At 41.7% G+C, this 22,704-nt stretch overlaps 1 long non-coding RNA gene across 1 annotated transcript; it reads right to left on the bottom strand.

Moving 5' to 3' along the window:
* Positions 1-240: 240 nt before the first annotated feature.
* On the bottom strand, positions 241-1,904 carry LOC111210878. The gene is made up of 5 exons (XR_002662140.2): positions 1,291-1,904; positions 1,069-1,205; positions 853-987; positions 640-787; positions 241-536 (listed from the first exon to the last, which is right to left on the bottom strand). It is a non-coding gene; the product is annotated as an uncharacterized LOC111210878 (long non-coding RNA).
* Positions 1,905-22,704: the final 20,800 nt, after the last annotated feature.

The raw sequence follows: 22,704 nt of genomic DNA on the forward strand, positions 1-22,704 counted from the left end.
ATTTTCTTTCATAAAAAGGAATATTCTTGATATATTATTTTCTAAGTTCACAAATAATATTTTTTATTTAAATTGTTACATTTATCATTTTTATTTGTATGTGAATTTTGTATATTAAATTATACATAACTAATTTTTAAATTTTATTTTTTTAATATTTTTAGTTTGAAATAAATATTTCTATTATATGTAACACAATTAACTAATAAAATATGAAGAATCAAGTCTGAGTTTTTAGAGTTTTGTAAAAAAAATATATATACGTATATAACATAAATTATTTTAGAGTTATTCTTTTCTAAGTTTACAAATAAAAGTAGTTAGGATTTTCCCTATTACATAATGATTAGAAATATTAAAAATGTAAATAACATAAGAAAGAGCTCTGTTTTAAAAAAAAGAAGCAAAATTGCTATATTTTCACCCATTTTGGCCTTCCACCCAATTCGTCACTTTCACTACATCTAAGCATTCTTTGTGCAGGTCTCCAACGTTTCCATGCCTCAACATGTTGATTTCCTCGATTCAAAATAAAACTGTAGGCAAAAAGATAAAGAGTTTGGCTTACTTTTCTGAGAAGAAACTGGTTCACCACGTATAAGAATAATCATATATCATCATCATGAGAAGAAGACATACATTGTTTTAGGGGAAGAGAAAACTCATTGATTTCATGGTTAGTGGGTCATAGTCATAATTGTCACCAGCTTTCACGAATCTTCCTCTCACTATTTTTCTCGTGTAAGCTCTCGCTCTGCGAGATGCATATCGAATCTTTTTCCCAATACTACAACTCAAACAATTAATACGATACTTGAGATAAATGAACTTAGAAAGTGTTGGCTGCTGTACCTCCATCACATCCACCATTGCCGTCCTCTTTGTAGTAGTCTATGAACTCTTGTTCCCACAAATATATCAATTCTCCGGTCTTGATCTTGTTTATACCGTTCACCGCTCCAACCACCGAGAGCGTCCAACAACTTCCTATTTTATCAAAAATAACTGCAATCTCAACCGCAATGGCGATGCACAAATCCAATCGTGCAAAGAAATAATGAATCATACCATATATGTGTCCCTGATTTTTGACTGGAATGACAGCTCCTTCCTCTCTCCAATTAACTTCACGACTGAACCTCCTTGCAAAGACGGACGGTAGTAAGAGGCGCGACCAGCAGGATGAATCCATGTATCACCGAATTCTGCAATCAAAGATTGAACATTTAGATTATCGGCTACGGGAAAAATAGAAGATTTGAGAAAAAAGAACGTTTGTCGTTATAATACCTTATCATCAAGAGAAGTAGAGTGATTTCCATGAATTACCCATGTTTCTTGATGTTTTTCAAGTCCCAAAAACAGATTAATTTGGCAACAATAAACTGGCCAGATCTTCAGAGGTGGAGAGCCTCAAACGCAGAGTGCAAAAAAACAGCATCGGAGGAAGACATTTTTGAAAATCTTTCTAGCTTAATAAAATGGTAAACTGACAATCGTGCTGAGCATCCATCATACTCTCAACCTGCTTATATTTATAGATTTGAGATGAATGAAAGGGAGAAGACGACATGGAATCTGGATTCAATGGGATTAACAATTATGGTAGAATTAAAACAAATACACTGAACCATAGGGAAGGTGAAGAGATAACGAAAGGGGAGGCGAAGAGATGAGACTCTGAAAAGCCGAGACGGCCACGTTGAGTTTTGGAAGAGAGGATAACATGGAAACCGTATCTACCGTATTTGGGCTAAACGGGCTCGACGAAACCAATCAGAACCGGGCCGGCTAAACTTTAAGCCCAGATAAATTTGCGGGCTGCTGACGTGGCGAATTTCAGACACCCTATTGGCTGATTTTAATTGATGACGTGGATAGTCTCACAAGGCTTCATATTCACCTTTTAGTATAGGTTAGATAAAAGATTATTTACTCCCCAGAAAATCTAAAATATATGTTGACGTTTGTATTTTCTTCACGTGACCAACTTCATTGAAACCCCCACCCACCCCCCCCCCCCCCCCCCCCGGGTTGGTTTTCACTATTTTCCTCTTGACTATTTTCTTCATGTGACCTATGTTTTCGCAAATCCAACGTCGTGGAAACCCTAAACCCCTGATTCTGAACTCAATCTCATCGGCAAAACCTCCACCGTCGTCGACACGGAGAAAAGGCAAACCTTTGCAGCTCTCGTTAGGCTACTACTTTCGACTCTTCAAACGGATTTAGCTTTCAAGTTTTGGACGAATGGCTTAGCTTCAGCAAGAATGGAAGGTTTAACCTTTTTTCCCTTGTAATTGTGTTTCAATTTTGAAAACCCTAAATCTCAATATTTTTAAGTACTTTTGCTTGTCTAGTTACAGGCAAGGCATCTCGGCCGGATAGGAACCTACCAGAACGCCTCTTTGCAACGGACAGGTTTCCAAGGAAAAGATTGAACATCTACTCCAACCCCGACATTCTCTGTCTCCTTAGGCATGTTCTACGCAACAGTCCAGAGTTGGAGGTTATAAGACAATCATGCTTTGGTGGTCTCTTCGATCTTCCTGCTCGACAATGTCTAGTTTCATGCAAATTAATACACAGCCTCCTGTCTAGGCAACTTGTTTGTGACCAGCAGTACACATTATGGCCAGTCGTAGGTGGTCATCCTTTCCGCTTCTCGATTGCTGAATTCCACTCAGTCACTGGCCTCCCTTGCGGTCCTCTCCCTGAAGACTATGCTCCCCTCCTCCTTCAACATAAGGTATCCTGCTAAGGATCCCTCCTGGAAGCAACTTGTTGACATGAAGTAGAATTAAGCAGCTAGACTTGAGAATTAAGCTGCCAGACTTGAAAATACTTATGAGGTTTTATAAGGTTTTATAAATGTTTTATAAGGCTTTATAAGAAGCACCAGACTTGAGAAGCAAAGAAGAAGAAGAAGAGAGAAGGAGACCATTGAATATTTTAAACAATAAATATTTTATTGTATTGTGTACTGAGGCAACTTGCCTTTAAAAGACTTGTATCCAGATCCACAATTTGAATTAAGGGAATAGAGTGTCTCTCAGATCTACTCTCTCTCTCTCTCTCTCTCTCTCTCTCTCTCTCTCTCTCTCTCTCTGTTCTTCAATGTTCTTCATCTACATCTCTTTATCCTCACATTCTTTCATGGTATCAGAGCAAGTAAGCTCCTGAGATTCATTCTTCTCTACTCTATTCTCTTTACTTCCGCAAATCTCTGATTTTCCCTTTCTATTTTTGGTAAAGTTCATCCTGTTCTTGAGTTGTTCTTCATTCCCAGAAAAAAAAATGGAAAACTCATACACTGATGTCTTTAAATCCGTGTCTATTCCGGTTACCCTCAAGGGAACCAACTACTTACTGTGGTCTAGACTTGTCAAAACCGCTCTTGGAGGCAGAGGTCTTTGGGAGTATGTTGTTGACGGCAAAGACACCAAGAAGACCATCCTAGGAGAGGATGGTAAAGAAGTTGTTGCTGCGGATGAAGGAGGTGGAAAGAGAAGTCAGAAGGATCTCATGGTCCTTTCCATCATTCAGAATAGTCTTGAAACCCCTATCTTGGAAGCTTACTCCTACTGTGAAACTTCCAAGGAGCTGTGGGATACTCTCCAGAAGGTATATGGAAATATATATAACATCAGTAGGGTGTTTGAAGTCAAGAGGGCTATCAACACTCTCAGTCAAGAGGACACTGAATTTTCCAAGCATTTTGGGAAGTTCAGATCGTTGTGGGCCGAGTTAGAGATGCTAAGACCGGCCAGTCTTGATCCGGATGTACTTAATGAGAGAAAGGAGCAAGACAAGGTCTTTGCTTTGTTGTTCACTCTCAACCCGGGTTATAGTGATCTAATCAAACACATTCTAAGAAGTGAGAAGCTTCCATCACTTGAGGAGCTTTGTGCTCAGATTCAAAAGGAGAAAGGCTCAGTGGGACTCTTTGGTGGCAAAGGAGACCTTATCATAGCTAACAAGGCTGAAGGAAATGAGCACAAACATGAGGGCATAGCTAAAAAGGGGTATTACAAGCCAGAAGATAAGAAAGTGTGGGTGTGTGACCATTGCAAGAAAAAAGGTCACGGCAAAGACAAATGCTGGATCCTTCACCCACACCTCAAGCCTCAGAAGTTCAGGACACCTTACTCTGATGCAAGGGGGAATTTCTCAGGTGAAATGGGTGAGCCATCTACTCCTCGTCCCATGAACTCGGTTGCGGCTGGAGAAGGGAAGACCTTGGGATTCAGTGGCTGTTCTATCATGAGGACTACCCAAGATGAGACAATCAAGAGGTCTGACCTTGATGCTCTCATCAAAGCCCTCAAGGAGAACTCTGGTAACACACTTGGTGTATCTTTGAATGCCTCTTATATACTGTCCAATGCTCTTGTTACAACCTTGAATGCATCTGATAGCTTTAAGCCAGTAGTTATAGATTCTGGAGCTTCTCACCACATGATTAGTGATGCTAGGTTAATCAGTAATGTTAAGCATGCCTTAGATAATGTTATGATTGCAAATGGCGACAACATACCAATAAAAGGTGTAGGAAACTTGAAACTATTTGAGAAAGATACTAAAGCATTTTATATGCTATCTTTTGCATCTAATCTATTATCTGTCAAGAAGGTTGCCACTGATCTTAACTGCAAGGTTATTTTTAGTCCTAATGATGTTGTGTTTCAGGATATTGAAACTCTTAAGATAATCGGAAAGGGTGTTACTAAAGGGGAATTGTACCTGCTTGAAGACACCAAGACTATATCATGTTTACCTTATGCTTTTAGTTCAATCCCTGTCTTAGAAAATGATGGATTGTGGCATGCTAGGTTAGGCCATCCCCATTCTAGAGCACTGAACCTGTTATTGCCTAATGTTTATTTCAAAAATGATGGCTGTGAAGCATGTATTCTTGGCAAACATTGCAAGACTGTGTTTCCCAAGTCATCTACTATCTATGAGAAATGCTTTGATCTTATACACTCTGATGTCTGGACTGCACCATGCAATTCTAGGGAAAATCATAGATATTTTGTCACCTTCATAGACCAGAAATCTAAATATACATGGCTGACTATGATACCATCTAAAGATAGAGTACTAGATGCATTTATAAACTTCCAGAGCTACATAACTAATCATTTCAATGTTAAGATCAAAGTATTCAGGTCAGATAATGGAGGGGAATATACAAGCACAGCTTTCAAATTCCACCTTGCCAAGCATGGAATAAGCCATCAAACCAGCTGCCCTTACACTCCACAACAAAATGGTGTAGCTGAGAGGAAAAACCGACATCTGATGGAAGTGGCCAGGTCCATGATGTTCTACACCAACATGCCTAAGAGGTTCTGGAGTGATGCAGTCATGATAGCATGCTATCTCATCAACCGAACTCCAACAAGATTCCTTGATGATGCCACACCTTATGAGGTATTGAACAAAAGAAAACCATCAATTGACCATTTACGGGTATTTGGGTGCTTGTGCTATGTATTGCAAACAGATGATCATAGGAACAAACTTGAGGCCAGAAGCACAAAGGCAGTGTTCATTGGGTATTCTACCACTCAAAAAGGTTACAAATGCTACTCTCCAGAGACAACAAGAGTCTTAGTATCCAGAGAGGTCAAGTTTGTGGAATCTAGAGGCTATTATGAGGAGAAGAGTTGGGACAATCTCAAGGATCTATCTCAATGGGCCTCAGATAGGGCAAACAACCTACGGATTATCATGGAGATCCTAGGTATCATCATGACACCAAATGAAAGAACTACTGGTTCAGCAAATAGTTTAGATCAAGCCAATGGTATGGATGCGGCTGAAGAGGCTTCTCATCCTAATCCTGAAGGGGGGGAATCAAGAGGATTCGTCTACTGGTCAAGAGGAACCACACATGGGTCAAGAGGATCCGCAGACTACTGATCAAGAGCAAGAGGTTCATGATCAGGATGAAAGCCAACAACAAGAGGAATCAGATCAACAAAATGAAGTTGAAGCTGAGATTGTTGGAGAGGTCCAGCCGCTTAGGAGAAGCACAAGGGTGAGAAAGCGTCCATCAAATTGGAAGTATTTCAACAGTCAAGCAGTAGCCCATCCCACTCAAGCAACTTGCTCCCTTGCTTACTATCCAAGAGATCATCAAGCCTTCATCACCAATATAGATCAAGAGTATATTCCGAGGACCTATGAGGAGGAAATGGAGATAAAGGAATGGAGAAACTCAGTAGATGATGAGGTCAGTGCCATGATCCGAAATGGAACTTGGTTTGAGAGTGAGCTCCCCAAAGGCAAGAAGGCTGTCACAAGCATGTTACTATTCACTATCAAGTACTTGGCTAATGGGCAACCAGAAAGAAAAAAAACCAGACTTGTTGCAAGAGGCTACACTCAAGTCTATGGTGAAGATTACCTTGACACCTTTGCACCAGTAGCTAAGCTTCACACGATACGGATTGTACTCTCATTGTCTGTGAACTTAGAATGGGATCTGTGGCAAATGGATGTGAAGAATGCTTTTCTACAAGGAGAGTTAGAAGATGAGGTCTACATGAGACCACCACCTGGTATGGAACACCTTACCAAACCAGGAAATGTATTGAGGCTGAAGAAAGCCATCTATGGTTTGAAACAATCACCAAGAGCGTGGTACCACAAACTAAGCACCACACTCAATGGAAGAGGTTTTGTCAAGTCTGAAGCTGATCATACCCTATTCACCCTCACTAGCCAGCAAGGAATCATTGTCATTCTCATCTATGTTGATGACATTATCATCACAGGCAGTGACAAAGAAGGGATCATCTCGACCAAAGCATTCCTTAAGGCTTCATTTGATATCAAGGACTTGGGAGAGCTCAAATACTTCCTAGGGATCGAGATGTGTAGGTCTAAAGAAGGGTTGTTTCTATCTCAAAGGAAATACACCCTTGACTTACTAAATGAGGCTGGAGATCTTGGTGGAAGAGCTGCCAAAACACCTCTAGAAGAAGGATACAAAGTGATGCGTGAGGGGGAGATTGAAGACAAGTCATATGAAGATGTAAAGCACTATAGGAGAATGGTGGGAAAACTCATTTATCTTACCATTACCTGACCAGATGTATGCTTTGCAGTAAACCAAGTAAGCCAACACATGCAAGCTCCCAAGGTACACCACTGGAACATGGTTGAGAGGATTCTCAGGTACCTAAGAGAGGCACCAGGCCAAGGAGTATGGATGGGAAGCAATAGAAGCACTGAGATTGTTGGGTACTGTGATGCGGATTGGGCAGGAGATCGAGTTGATAGGAGAACAACTACTGGATATTGTACCTTCATTGGAGGCAATTTGGTAACATGGAAGAGCAAGAAGCAGAAGGTGGTGTCTTGTTCAAGTGCTGAGGCAGAATATAGAGCTATGAGGAAGCTCACAAGCGAGTTGATTTGGATCAAGGGACTTCTGAAGGACTTGGGAATTGAAGTTACAACGCCAATCACAACGCATTGTGATAACCAGGCTGCTATACACATTGCTAGCAACTCAGTCTTCCATGAAAGGACCAAACATATAGAGGTAGATTGCCACAAAGTGAGACAAGCTGTGGAGCAGAAGATCATATTGCCGTGCTACACAAGGCGTGAAGATCAGCTAGCTGATATCTTCACTAAGGCAGCAAGCACTAAGGTATGTGAGTTCATTCATCCAAAATTGGGACTCATAGACCTATCATGTCAATGATCTCTCCTTCATGAAGTGTTCTACTCTTTTTCCTTGACTTAGATTTTCTCCCAACGGGTTTTACCTAGTTGAGGTTTTAATGAGGGAATACTTCATGGCTTCCAAGCTTGACTTGTTCCACATGGTCAAGCTTGAGGGGGAGTGTTGACATGAAGCAGAATTAAGCAGCTAGACTTGAGAATTAAGCTGTCAGACTTGAAAATACTTATGAGGTTTTATAACGTTTTATAAGGTTTTATAAATATTTTATAAGGCTTTATAAGAAGCACCAGACTTGAGTTTAGAAGCACCAGACTTGAGAAGAAAAGAAGAAAAAGAAGAGAGAAGGAGACAATTGAATATTTTAAACAATAAATATTTTATTGTATTGTGTACTGAGACAACTTGCCTTTAAAAGACTTGTATCCAGATCCACAATTTGAATTAAGGGGATAGAGTTTCTCTCAGATCTACTCTCTCTCTCTCTCTCACTCTCTCTCTGTTCTTCAATGTTCTTCGTCTACATCTCTTTATCCTCACATTCTTTCACAATTTATAGGTGATGACTCTGGTACTACAATTTCTCAACTTGGAGAGATGCTTTTAGATGACCCAGAAATGGAGTATGAGAAAAGGCTGTGAATTGCGCTTATCATGCTTGTTGATGGCGTCCTCATTGCCCACAAGCAGTATGCCCGGCCTACTTTAAAATATGTGCAAATGGTGGTTGAAGATGTCAACACTTTCCTGCAGTTTCCATGGGGCCGAGAATCATTTCTAAAGACTATATACTGTATGAAACCTCCTTTGGACAAGAAGGACCCCGTTGGAACTCTCATCCAACATCTCAAGCGGAAAACATACAAATTGGAGGGATTCCTTCTAGCGCTCCAACTAGTTGCCTTTCAAGCAATCCCACTCCTTCTAACAAAGATTCCAGCACCACTTAATTCCCTTACTATAATGGACCTCAATAATGATGGAGATCTCCCACCACATTCATCCATCTATCTCAATGATTTCCTCCTTTGTGAAGCTAACCCAGATGTAAGATTCTTATATCCTAAAATCATCAGTCATTACTCTTTTGTATCTGATTAACTACCCAAACATGCAGCTCCAAGTAACTCCACTCATTCCCTTAACTCAGCCTATACCTGTCATCGACGAGGAAGTAGAAGACGAGCATGTCAGCTACATGGAGAACCTCATTTCTCAGAAAAACGAATTCTACTCCCTGGACTGGCCAGGTGGAGATGTTTCAGTAGAACGTGTTGAAGCAGTTGCCCCAACTAAACTGTCTCTGAAACCTAAGAAGAAGAAAGGGGTGTCTGTAGAACATGTTGAAGCAGTTGCCCCAACGAAACAGTCTCTGAAACCTAAGAAGAATCTGAAACCTAAGAAGAAGAAGGGGGTGTCTGTAGAACATGTTGAAACAGTTGCCCCAACCAAACTGTCTCTGAAACCTAAGAAGAAGAAGGGGAAAAAAATTTCCTCAGCACGCAAACGTTTGTTCAATAAGAGGCTAGAAGAACAAGTCAACCACTTGTCCATTCAGGTTGCCAATCTCACTTCTCTTACCTCTCTATTTAAAAAAATACTATCGCGCAGACATGGTTTCCGCTCTGCTAGGAACTCCAAATTCACTACAACCCGCAGCTCAGGCAAAAAACATGATCAACTACTTCCTCCTCTTCCTCACGAGGTAACTGATTCTACACAATTAAGTGCCAACTTACCTTTTATCTTTCTGCTAAACAAATTCATACAACCATTGCTGCAGGAAGAAAATCACCACATCCTAGATGTAGCAGCATACAATCACCTAAACAATGACCCTGATCACCATATGACCTTCCCTACTGACCACTTAACACCAGCCTCACCCACCAAAACCTCTTTCAGCTTTGATGAACCATTTGAGGAAGTTATCTATCCAAAGGGAGATCCATATGTTGTTTCCATTTGCAAAAGTGATGTTGACCTCTTGCAGCCAGAGACATTTGTAAATGACACAATCATTGACTTCTATATTAAGTAAGTTCTTAAACTTAACCTCTCTGATGGAATGTTGACATAGAATAGACTCTGCCATGCTTTGTAGTATCTCTCACTTTTGCTTGATGGTCTCAGCATAATTCACAATTTCACTTTCCAGATCTTGTTGTCATATTGAAATTTTGTTGTGATGCTAACCTTGTTTAACTTGGATATTAACAAATAGCATCTACTGTTTTTGTGTATTCTTCAATTATTCCCAGTTATTTGAAGAATCAAATTCAAGGGGAGGAAAGACCGAGACTCCATTTCTTCAACAGCTTCCTTTTCCGTAAACTTGCTGATCTCGACAAAGATCCATCGAGTATAGCTGATGGCAAGGCTACTTTTCTACGTGTCCGGAAGTGGACAAGGAAGGTGGACATGTTTGGGAAGGACTACATATTCGTACCGGTGAACTTCAAGTATGAATTTTGTTATGGCACTTTCTATCTATGTTCGATTTGTATTGGATTCGAAATCTGACACTGCTAAATGCTAATGACAGTCTTCACTGGAGTTTGATAATCATATGTCATCCTGGTGAAGTGGCTAACTGTACAGGTAATGTCACATGATACTCTATTTATTACAAAGTCATGATCATTCACTTTATTATATTAAGTTGCATATCCTGCAGGTTTAGACTTCGACGACTCCACAAAAGTTCCATGCATATTACATATGGATTCTGTGAAAGGGAGCCATGCAGGGCTTGAGAATCTAGTCCAAAGGTATGTTAACTGCCTCACAGCCATATTTCAGTTTCATCTTCTAAGCCTCGAAGGGGGTGATAATTTGTTTTCCTGATGCTCTCTTTTCCTTATTAGTTGGAGAATATGCTGTAATTCTATGCTCTGATGCTTTTGAATTATGTGTGGAACTATATTCATGCTCAAGTCTTAACCTGGGGAGAGTTGTTGATAACAACTTTTTTGCTGATTTTAGTTACTTGTGCGAGGAATGGAAGGAGAGGCATAAGGGGACATCGGATGATATTTCTACCAGATTCATGAATTTGCGTTTTGTCTCACTTGAGGTCTGGCCTCTAGTCTTTAAATCTTTTGCCTCATAGGCCCATTTAAACGTACTTCCTCTCTTGGGAAACCTCGTTTTCTGTTCTTTATATAATAGATATCTATGCATCTGTTTTTGCTCTTTCTATTTCAGGTGCCACAGCAAGAAAACTCATATGACTGTGGCCTCTTTCTGCTGCATTATCTCGAGCTATTTCTTGCTGAAGCTCCCCAGAATTTTAGTCCTTTCAAGATACATAATGCTTCCAACTTTGTAAGTCTGTTCTCTAATTGCTATGTATTGTAGGTCATGTAAGGGCTCTAGTGATATATGTTACAGAGCCCCTAAGAGTTCCAGTTTTCTTAAAATATGATGTTGAGTACATGAACAGATCAGTTCTGCTTCATACATTCGGTTGTAGTTTCTCATTTTGTCACTGTTGAATAAATAAGCTTTGTCAAACTGAGGTTTCTTGCTATCGATTACTCTGATGTTGGCTAGTTGTGTTATCTGTTTTTATGTGTAGAAGTTGTCTATTTGCAGCCCAGTTAGGGTAGAATATTCTGCTTACTTCTTGATATCATGAATTGGGTCCAAAGAGTGGAAACATATAGTTTCTAAATGTAGTCTTCAGTCTCTTGATTTGCTGATCATGTTTTTCTCTGGTTTTCCAGCTCTATTTGAACTGGTTCCCTCCTGCCGAGGCCTCATCGAAGCGTACTCTAATTGAGAAGTTAATTTTTGAACTACTTGAAAACCATTCACGGGAAGTTAATAACGAACAGAACCAGTCGTGCGAAAGTCCAGTGCTCCTTAATAACAATACGGAAATCGAGGTTCTCTCTGGGAGATGCACCCCCTTGGTAGACTGTAAAGGGAGTATGACACAGACGCAAGACCAAGGAATTGATGCTTACAGGTCCGTGAACCCTGACCCCAAGTGTCAATCCCCTGCTGGACAAACACTAAACCCTGACCACGACCACTTAACCTGCACTCCTGACCACATTACTTTCCCTACTGACCACCACTTAGCACCAGTCTCATCCACCAAAACTTCTTACGGTGGTCAGTCATCCTCATCTTCTCACCAGAACATCTCTGACCACATGCAAAGGGACCCTCCAAGCCCAAAGAATCCTGACCACACGTGTCAATCCATTGACACACCTGCTGGTCCAGCAGCTAATCAATCCCCAAAGGGCCTAGGCTTCAATGCACGTGCTACTGTTCTTAATGCATTCACAGCAAAAGCTACAACTTCTCCTGGACATAACACAGGTTTCAATCCAAAGGTCAGATCAAACTTCTAAGACTACCTAACCATAACATATAACTCACTAAGTGTTAATTGCAGGCAACCACTTCAAACACTCCATACATACCAGATGAGCTTGTTTGCCTAAGTGATTCTTGTGAGGCAAGGAAAAAACCAAAACATATACCTACAGAGCCTGAACGCATTCTGGCTACACATTTGCTCAAATGTCAAACTGTTCCAGCAAAAACTGTTATAGGTTACGTCGACAATAACCTCTGGGAATTGTTCTACAAGACTATCAAAGCCTCCAAAAATGTGTAAGTCATCAACACTAATTTGCTCCTACCTCTGCATCTTTCACGCTTCCTCCCTATAGCTTACAAGCTTACTCATGCTTTCAGGTTGCACATCTACCCTCAGACCACCACAACTTTCACCAACAATTTTCTCCTGGAACTGTCCACTCCTCAGAAACAACTCGACAGCACCGTAAGCTAGGTTGCACGGGTACGTCGGGTTGGTGCCGTCTCACGTACCGGGTTCGGCGAGGGGACGGGTACGGCACGGGTACTCCTCGAAACGTCCCCAATACGTCTCGAGTAATGCAGGGACGGCAAAGACTTATATGGGGACGGATCTGTGAGTTGACCGAGTCGTCTCAGAAACATTTCTAAGCCATGTTCTTGATATTTTGCTCGAGATATGATTAAGAAGGTTACATCTATCATTTACTTGTTAAAAGCAATCAAAATGAGATAATGGAAACATAGATATCAAGTAATGAAATTTCTGGTGGCCATAGATTTGGGTTGCAGATCTTCTGGGTGGAGAAGATAAAGGGTCAATGACTATTTTACCATTCATTAATAGAAATGGAAAAACTAATTATATGTTTATGAAGTCATGAAATTCAAGTAATGAAATTTAACACGTTTCTTTACCCAAACTAGAGAAGTCAAACTTATTATCAAATGTTGACTAACTGAACTACTGTGTTTTTCTGAAATATTTTCAGAAACAAATACTTTCGCCATCACATTGGTTTATTCTAATGTTTTAAAAAGATTAAATTAAATTTGAATATAGATTTTATCTTACTTTTATGTTTAACTGATTATATATATATATATATATATGTATATCTATATTTGTTGCCGTACCTAAGCCGTACCCGTATCTAAAATTTTTGGTTTTGACGTTTTCCGTCCCCGTTCCCGACCCCGTTTCCAGTCCCCGTATCCGTGCCACGGCTGCTTAGACCGTAAGTATTCTAACCATCTAATTTCAAACAACATCTCTATCTTTTCTTACACCATTCTAACAACAAATTTCATACCAGCACATGGAAATCCTTATGTACACTGTTGGGAAGCATCACAAAGATATGCTTGCTGGCGTAAGCAGCATCTTTGTCTCACCCTGGCTCACCTCTTACATTCAAAAGAAGCATTGGCAGTTTGAAAGAGCCAAACATAAAGATCGGTTCCCAACGGATTTTCGTCTTTCAAGTCTTGTACTATTGCCTGGCCAAAAATCAATCACTAATGTCCACACAATTTACGCCCCAATGATATGGGCTGACAGGCACTGGGTTGGCCTGGCTATCAATCTACCAAGGCGTTTAGTGGAAGTTTTGGATCCTCTACCAGAATTAAACAATGACAGGAAGGTTAAACGGTTCCTTGATCCAGTTCTCAAAATGCTACCATTTGTCATCAACAAAATCGCCTTTCCGCCACTGTCACAGTTTACAGGCGATTCTCCATTCACCTGGTCCAGGAAGCATGCCCTCACCAAAAACTCACACACCGGTGACTGTGGACCTGTAAGCATCAAATTCATAGAGATGCATGCTCTTGGTGACCCAGCCCCACACATGTCAGGTATAACAGACACTTTGGTTGACCAGCTCCGCAAACAATATGCTCTTGACATCTACAAGTCCATCATCCTGCCTACCTATCCAACAGCACAACCAGGCTCACCCGCTTGATCACCACAACCTCTACATTTAGCTTTTGTAACAAAGGGGTCTTCTGTTCTCTAAACTTTTAATATGTTAAACCTAACGCCACCCTTTACTCGGTTTAAGTAAACTTCTGCTTTTGGCTTCTATATTAAGCACATCATTTTAGTATTTTATCCATAACTGTTTAGTCCTTTAACCATATATTCTAAAATGCAGAAACAAAAGCAACAACATAAACAAAGTTTTCACCAACTGACCACAACTAATAATCATACATAACAAAGTTTTTGTAACATTAACCCAGACACATCTTTCCTCTCCATCAGAACCCTGACCACAGATCTTTCCTCTCCACCACATACCTACAACTGATCACCAAAACGTTGACCCAAACCACACATCCATATTGCCTAATCACAACACATCTACCCTCTAAGCATCACTACTGATCCTAACCACATAACCTTCAACCCCACAACATTACGTCAGCATCCCTCCGCCCCCCTCCCCTCTCTAACCATGACCACAATTTCTCAGCATATAACTACAACACCTAAAACCCTCATAAAGAGGGGCAAGTATACTAATATAAACAGCAAGGCGACTTTTCTCCCAGACACAGCTGCCGAGGAAGTTTGTATCCAAAGGTTGAAAGCCTAAACTTTCCCACTTCCTAACCTCCACCCATAAGACAAAACTCTGTTATTTCAATTTTTTACCCCTTTGAGAAGTATCCCCCGGTCCGTTCGAAGTCTTGACATTTATACTCCGGGTTCTTCCCCCGACTTTGGTCGGAGGGACCGCCGCGCACCGCAAATCTTACCAAACGACGAGCGCAGATGAAGATGGGAAGGACTCCGATGGTTTCTAAGCTCTACTCAACCAGAACCAAAAAGCTACAAGATGGAAAAAGCTGGTTCTGAGAAAGTTTTTTAAGCAGATTTGCTTTGATACCGGGGATTCCTGGTTCTGGTTCCTTAACAGTTCTGTTCTTGGATTTCACAAAGACTATCAAAATACCGTCAACTGAGTCTTGCTTCTACCCGACAAGACCTAGTCTAAGACACCGATAAGATACAACTTGTGTTAAGGGGAATCCTTTTAACCAAGATGGCTCACAGAAGAATTTCTTCAGCTGAGAAAGGGAAAGGTCTGGACCTCAGCTCTCAACTACCACTGCATACTGCTATAGTGAAGACACCAGCTCCTGATAACTCAGATCTACTTCGTAAACATCATCTCACCCTCATAGGAAGGGTTACCAACAAGTCAGTCCAAAAGGTTTGGTCCTTGATACCGTTTTTTACAGACCATTGGAAAACTGAATTCAAACCAGTAGGGGCGGACCTGGGTAATGGTATGTTCCAGTTCCAATTTGAACTAGAAGCTGACTTGCTCTCGGTTCTGGAGAAACGACCATACCATTATGCTAGATGGATGGTTATACTCCAAAGATGGGAACCCACTATTTCACCTAAGTTCCCGTCGCTGATTCCTTTTTGGATAAAAGTGCAAGGACTGCCTGTTCATTTATGGACAGAAGCAAAGGTCAAGTGTATCGGAGAAGACATTGGCCTCTATGAAAAAGCGGAGATCACAGCGGTATCGGCAAGAATGAGAGTCCATGTGGACGGTCTGTAATGTGTCTAGGTTTTTGGTACTTGTTTATATATTTTTTATTATATTTTTCTCGATTATTTGTAGTTTTTCATTCGTGTTTCAGGTATCTAGGTGATTGAGCGCGTTAGGAACCATTGGCATGTGCATACTGGAATTTCAAGGGATTTTCATATCCTTCTGAAGGGGCTAGAGCGCAGAACGAACAACGGATCGAACCGTGAAGCAAAGAAAGAGAAAAGAATCCATCGATCGATAAGTTTTGATTGAAAAACCCATCGATCGTTGGAAGATCATGAGCCGAGAGTTTTTTTTAAATGCATCGATCGATGCGTTAAAGCCCATAAACCCATCGATCGATGCATCCTCGCTGTGTCCAGCTTCACCCACTTCCTCCACTTCACCTACTGCATCCACTCGTCTTTCATGATGAAATTGGAGCCTTTGTCGAAAAAGGAGGGTCCTTGGCCGATTATAAATAGGGGGGGCGAGCTCCATAAGAAAACACACCATCTTAGAGATCAAAACTTGAGAGAAAATAGATTTGTGAGTGTTTTTTCTAGTTTGAAGCTTTGCTTGAGTTTGAAATTTGTAGAAGAAGAAGAAGAGAATCCCTTTCTCTTCCCAGAGAAGCCTTTCTAAATTTCTTTATTTCTATAATAATCTCAATTATGTATTGTGTTTTTGGTTCCATGTGTGAGTAATCTACTAGTTAGGCTAGGGTGATTCAAAGGAACCCATGAATCCATGAAACTGATGTGTTAAAAAAGGGGTAAATCATTTAGTTCTTCATCTAGGTTGATCTTAAAGCTTGAATTAGAATGTACACCTAGTTCATGATCATTAGGAAGTTCAACACACCAAAAGTGATAGTTAAACTCCTGAAAAGAATCTAGATGAGCAAGTCTTCGTAACCAACGAGAGTTGTTGTTATGGAACTTGTGAACAAATCAAACCTGTTAAAATGCGTGTTTAGAATTATGAATATGGCGAGAGCTGATATTTAAGATTCTAAAACATAGGATTTAGTACTGCGAGAGTAGGCTAAATTACTTAAGCTGTTTGAGTTAAAGAACGGTTCTAATACATATCCCTTGTTTAATGTTTGTTTCCCGATTTATGTCATTCCCGAGAATTACCTGATGCCTAATGTCTTAATCTATAAATTAAATTTCATTTCAATTTATTACCTAAAAGTTGTGACAATTAAAAACCACAAAACACACAATCATTTTTGTTTTAGCTTGACTTTACTCTAATAAATTCATAGTGTAACCTTCGTCTCTGTGGAATTCGATCCCTAAATACTACTGCACACTACCGTGCACTTGCGGTTGGTTTTAGTGGTAAAACCTGAGGACATCAGTCTGCTCCCATTGATAAAGCACTCGGTTGTTGAGTTTCCTAATGGAGATGAGGTCAACACTACTTTGGTTTATGAAAGATTGGACAAGCACTGCCTGAAATGCCTGCGGCTAGATCATGAGATCAAAGAATGTCTGGTAGCAAGAGCGGAAGCTAAGGCACTAAAAGCCTCGCAGGAGGAAGCTATGGGAAAATCAAACAACGGAGAAAATCAGAGGGCGACCAAAGAAGCCTCTCAGATACAGTCATATGAAGTGCGCTCATCGGTCTCGAAGGCTAGAGAGTATCGGAAAGAGAACACCCCTAGAGAATCATACAATAAGGAGCATCAAGCGGCTTACCATCAGAGAGAGGATAGAAGATATGGTCAAAACCCCCACAGTTATAGAGAAGGCAAGGAATCTTGGAGGGACATAGGAAGGAATCTGGAGACTTCCTCAAGGTACCACCCTTACCAGACGAGAGAAAATTACAGCAACACCTCAAGACAGCAAGTGTACCGGGAGGTGAGAAGGTTAGAACCTGAAGTTCGCCAATCTGTAAGAGGACCAGAGGAGCATGGTCCGTTATACAATGCAACTTACACCTCTTGTGAAAGAGTGGGGTTACGTGGAGAGGAGTCTTCCTCATCAAAGGCATTGGCAAGCCCTACTGCAAGGGGGTCTCCCCTTCAGAGGGAGCACAATCAAATCGATAAAGGTGCACTAGAAGAAGCTTTGGGAGAAGTTAGAGAAACAATGGCACAATATACTAAGTGCGCAGGCCCCACAAAAAGCGCGGCCAGGCAGGAGAGGTTAAGACAGGCTGAGGAAAAATGCCAACTGGAGGAAACAGCTGCGCGAATGGTCAGAGCATCCTTAAATAAACAGATCTCACCTCCAGTCAGGGAGAACTATGAGGCACCATCGAGTCCTGCTGGAAGAATCCCTGCAGCGCTTCGACTAGGAATACCAATTGAGGACCTAAGAGAAGGGCAAGAGACCTTGAAAATGCAGAAAAGAAAACCTGGAAGACCATCAGGGAAAAGAAAGTTTTCAAACAGCCCAAAAGTATTGATTGGAGCCAGCTCACGCAAGAGGAAAGTGCAAAGCGCCAAGCCTCCTCTATGCAGACGTACATTGGGTGCAGAGATGGCAAAGCCAACAGAGGTCCCAAAGCGAATTAGAAGCAAACCTAGTTCGTCTAAGGGGTCCTCAAACAATTCAGAGAAGACACAAAGCTCGGACAATGTACCGTTAAGAAGTATGATACCAAAGTCGACAAGGAATAGGGTGGATTTTCGGGATCCACCTCTTCCTCTTCCTTAAACATACTGAGGTGGAACTGCCAGGGGATGGGGAACCCCTGGACAGTCCATTGACTACGGGAGCTAAAACGTACGGTTTATCCCGATATACTATTCCTTACAGAATCTAAGAACCAAGATAGCTTCGTTTTAAAAGAAACAGAACAACTGCAGTACGATCATCACCACCTGATCTCGCCAACAGGGCATGGAGCCGGAGGGCTCGATTATTCTGGAATCAAGTGCAAGTGTTGAATTCATCGCCAAATTTGATTGACACTTGTATTGAATTTCAAGGAAAAACTTTTTATGCTTCATTTATGTATGGAGATGTTGATAAACCCAAACGTAATATGCTTTGGAACTATCTGGTGGAGAACGCAAATAGCAGAGAAGCCCCTTGGTTCATTACCGGAGATTTCAACAATCTTTTGTACAATGAGGAAAAGGTGGGAGCTCCTCCAAGAGACGAAGGATCCTTTAGCGATCTACGAACTTTTTACGCAGAGGGGGACCTGCACGATCTTCACCATTCTGGTGACCCACTTTCTTGGAGAGGAACAAGAGGAGATCATCTTGTAAGATGTCGCCTAGATAGAGCACCAGCGAACTCAACCTGGGCAGAAATGTTTCCTACTGCTAGGAGCCATTATCTGGCCTATGAGGCCTCAGATCATAAACCTCTACTTTCCAGCTTTGAGTACGTAAGGCACAAGCGGAGAGGCCTGTTTTGTTACGACCATAGACTAAAAGACAATGAGGAGGTCAAAAGCCTAGTAAGCAAGGTCTGGAAAGAGGCAACCAATAAGTTGGTGAGAGAGCGGATCATTCTTATGCGCCAAGCTATCTCCGAATGGAACAAAAACCAACACCGAAATAGCAGAATCATCATTGAGGAGAAGAAAGCCGCACTAGAAACGGCTCTTACCAGCTCAGATAATGACCGGACTCTCATTGGAAAAATATCAACGGAGCTAAAAGAGGCTTATGCCGCAGAGGAAAATTATTGGAAGCAGAGAAGCAGATTGATGTGGCTCAGACTGGGAGACTGAAACACCGGCTTCTTCCACGCAGTGACAAAAAACAGACGGAGAGCCAATACCTTTTCTGTGATAGAGGATGAAGAGGGCAAAGCGGTTTATAAGGAGCATGAAATAGGCAGAGTAATCACAAACTATTTCAACAAACTTTACTCTACGGCAGGAGCAAGCAACAGTGATGATATAGTAGCGCAAGCTCTAAGGCCAATCATCAGTGCAGATGTGAATGAAGTTCTGATCAAACAACCGTCACCGCAGGAAATCGGAGATGCAGTATTCTCAATTCACGCAGATAAGGCACCCGGGCTAGACGGGTTCTCGGTGAGCTTTTTCCAGTCCAATTGGGAGGCGATAGGGGGAGAAATTGTTGCTGAAGTCCAAGCCTGCTTTGAATCTCATACTCTACCGCCAAAGATCAATGACACCCATATCAGGCTAATACGAAAGATACTGAGCCCCCAAGCTGTCGGTGACTACCGACCCATTGCCTTATGCAATGTTCAGTACAAGATCATCTCCAAGATACTGACAAGAAGGCTCCATCCGATTCTCTCCACGCTCATATCAGAGAATCAGTCTTCTTTTGTCCCAGGACGAGCGATCTCGAATAATGTGCTCATCATACATGAAGTTCTCCACTTTCTAAAGACATCAGATGCAGAGGTTCGTTGCTCCATGGCGGTCAAGACGGATATGAGCAAAGCTTATGACCGCCTCGAATGGGACTTTATCTGAGCTGTGATGCAAAGACTAGGCTTCCATCCCAAATGGATAAGACTGATCATGCAATGTGTCTGTCACCTACTCCTTTCTCATTAACGGTTCGCCTAGAGGAAGTGTGAAACCGAGCAGAGGAATCCGTCAGTGAGACCCTCTCTCACCATACAATTATTCATCATGTGTAGTGAGGTACTCTCGGGCCTTTGCAGTAGAGCCCAAGCTGATGGGTCTTTGATCGGGATTCAAGTTGCCCGGGGGTGTCCCCAAGTCAATCATCTTCTTTTTGCGGATGATACTATGTTCTTCATACGAGCCAGCAAAGATTGTTGTACTGCCCTCTCACTGATCTTACGGAAGTACGAGGAAGCTTCGGGACAGCGAATAAACCCGGAGAAATCGTCCATAACCTTCTCATGGAAAACCCCACTGGTGCTCAAGACAATGGTGAAAAGCATGCTGCAAATCGATAAAGGAGGGGTCGGAAAATACTTGGGTATACCCGAGCACTTTGGAAGGAAAAAGAAGGATCTATTCACCTCCATAGTCGATAAAATCCAGAAAAAAACCCGAGGCTTGTCGACGAAGATGTTGTCTATGGCAGGGAAGCCCGTGATGTTGAGAAGTGTTTTGTCGGCCATGCCCTCGCACGCCATGACCTGCTTTAAATTACCTCTCTCTGTGTGCAAACGGATCCAATCGGCATTAACGAGATTTTGGTGGGATGATAGAGAGGGGAATAAGAACATGGCATGGGTATCATGGTCTGAGATGGCTTTACCCAAAGAACAGGGAGGGCTGGGGTTCAGAGATTTCCAGTGTTTCAATGATGCGTTTCTTGAAAAACTTAGCTGGAGAATTTTACACAACCCGGAAAGTCTGGTGGGAAGAGTTTTACTTGGAAAATATTGTCGAGATGAAGACTTCCTAACCTGTGGAGACCGCTCCTCAATGTCTCATGGATGGCGCGGGATTCTTATAGGCAGAGATCTCCTAGTCAGGAACCTAGGATGGGCATTGGGAGACGGAAAAAACTATAACGATATGGTCCCATCCTTGGCTAAGCCTAACCGAACAGCAAAGACCAATGGGACCACCAACCGAAGCGACTGCTGAACTGATGGTAGCAGATTTGATGATGCCAAACTCTCGGGAATGGGATAGACAAAAGATCCAGTTCATTTGCCCAGCGGAAGCAAGAAAAATCCTAAGCATTAAACCTAGTTTATCGGGGGCTCCGGATAAACAAATTTGGTTAGGCTCGGAAACAGTGGAATTCACAACAAAAACAGGATATTATGCTGCTTTAAAGAGTAGAACACAACTCCCCGAAGACCTCCACATGGAGATGGCAAATCCTTTTGAATGGAACAAACAGGTGTGGAAGCTCCCTACAGCACCAAAGATAAAGATGTTCCTATGGAAAACTTTCAAAAACTCTCTACCGGTGGGGACTAACCTGACAGCGAGAAACATAGCTGTAGATCACAGGTGTAAGAGATGTGGAATCCCTGAATCTAGTACTCATCTTCTGTTCCATTTTTCTTTTGCGCAACAAGTTTGGAAGCTAACTCCGTATGGAAGAAGCATGGACTCAAGCGGATTGTTAGATTTAAGGGAAAGCTGGACGAGCTTACGCAATCAGGTTGTTCTCCCACCAATAGGGCTGAACTCGCAGCAATTAACGCCATGGATCCTCTAGCATATCTGGATAGCAAGGAACAACGTTTACTTCAACAATAAGTTCACAACTCCCGAGGAAACAGTCACCAGGGCAATAGCAGCAGCAAGGGAATGGAACCTCAGTCAGCTTTCAACAGTGACTCATAATCACAAGCGAAACTCACCGACTGATATACCAACTGAAGGTACTCTGATTCGTTCAGATGCTGCTTGGAATGAATCTCTTTTACTTGCAGGACTGGGGTGGACGATAAGTATGGAAGGTCGGATAAGGAGCTTCTCCACCTCCGCAGAGTTTGTCAGAACTCCTTTGATTGCAGAGGGCCTGGCTCTGAGAGCCGCTCTCCAAAAGTGTAGGGATCTGAAGATTGAAAGGGCAAGATGTGAATCTGACTCAACACAATTGGTGCAGGCGCTGCAGAAGAAAGTCATGCACATGGAGCTCTATGGTATCATAGCTGATATCAACGAGCTAGTTCTTGCTTTTGAATCTGTTTCTTTTAGATGAATATCTAGAGAGAAAAACAAAGACGCCGATCTGTTGGCTAAGCTATGTCTGGCTGATGAACAAGTATTGTATGATTTGAATGTTACCTAATTCTATTAATGAGTAATCAATGTTTGTGTTTCAAAAAAAAAAAACTGCAACACCTCCGACCCTAACCACATCTATGCACATTGTGACATTCACACCGAACCTGACAACACCAACACTCAAGTCCCTAACTACCAAACAGCAAATCACGTGCTCGAACCACAAACTGATGGATCAACCACTCCCCCTCAGTCCAACTGTTAATGGTGATGTAGCCCTATATTGCACCGGGACGGATACGGGGACAGATACAGGGACGGGGGCGGGAACGGGAAACGGCTAAATCTAAAATTTATAGATACGGATACGGCATGGGTACGTCTATATGTATATATATATGTGTGTATATGAATATTAAAACCAAAGCATAAATCTCATATAAAATAAAACACCATAATAATATCTTAAATAAAATA

The sequence above is a fragment of the Brassica napus genome, chromosome C4, assembly GCF_020379485.1.
Source record: "Brassica napus cultivar Da-Ae chromosome C4, Da-Ae, whole genome shotgun sequence".
NCBI lineage: Eukaryota > Viridiplantae > Streptophyta > Magnoliopsida > Brassicales > Brassicaceae > Brassica > Brassica napus.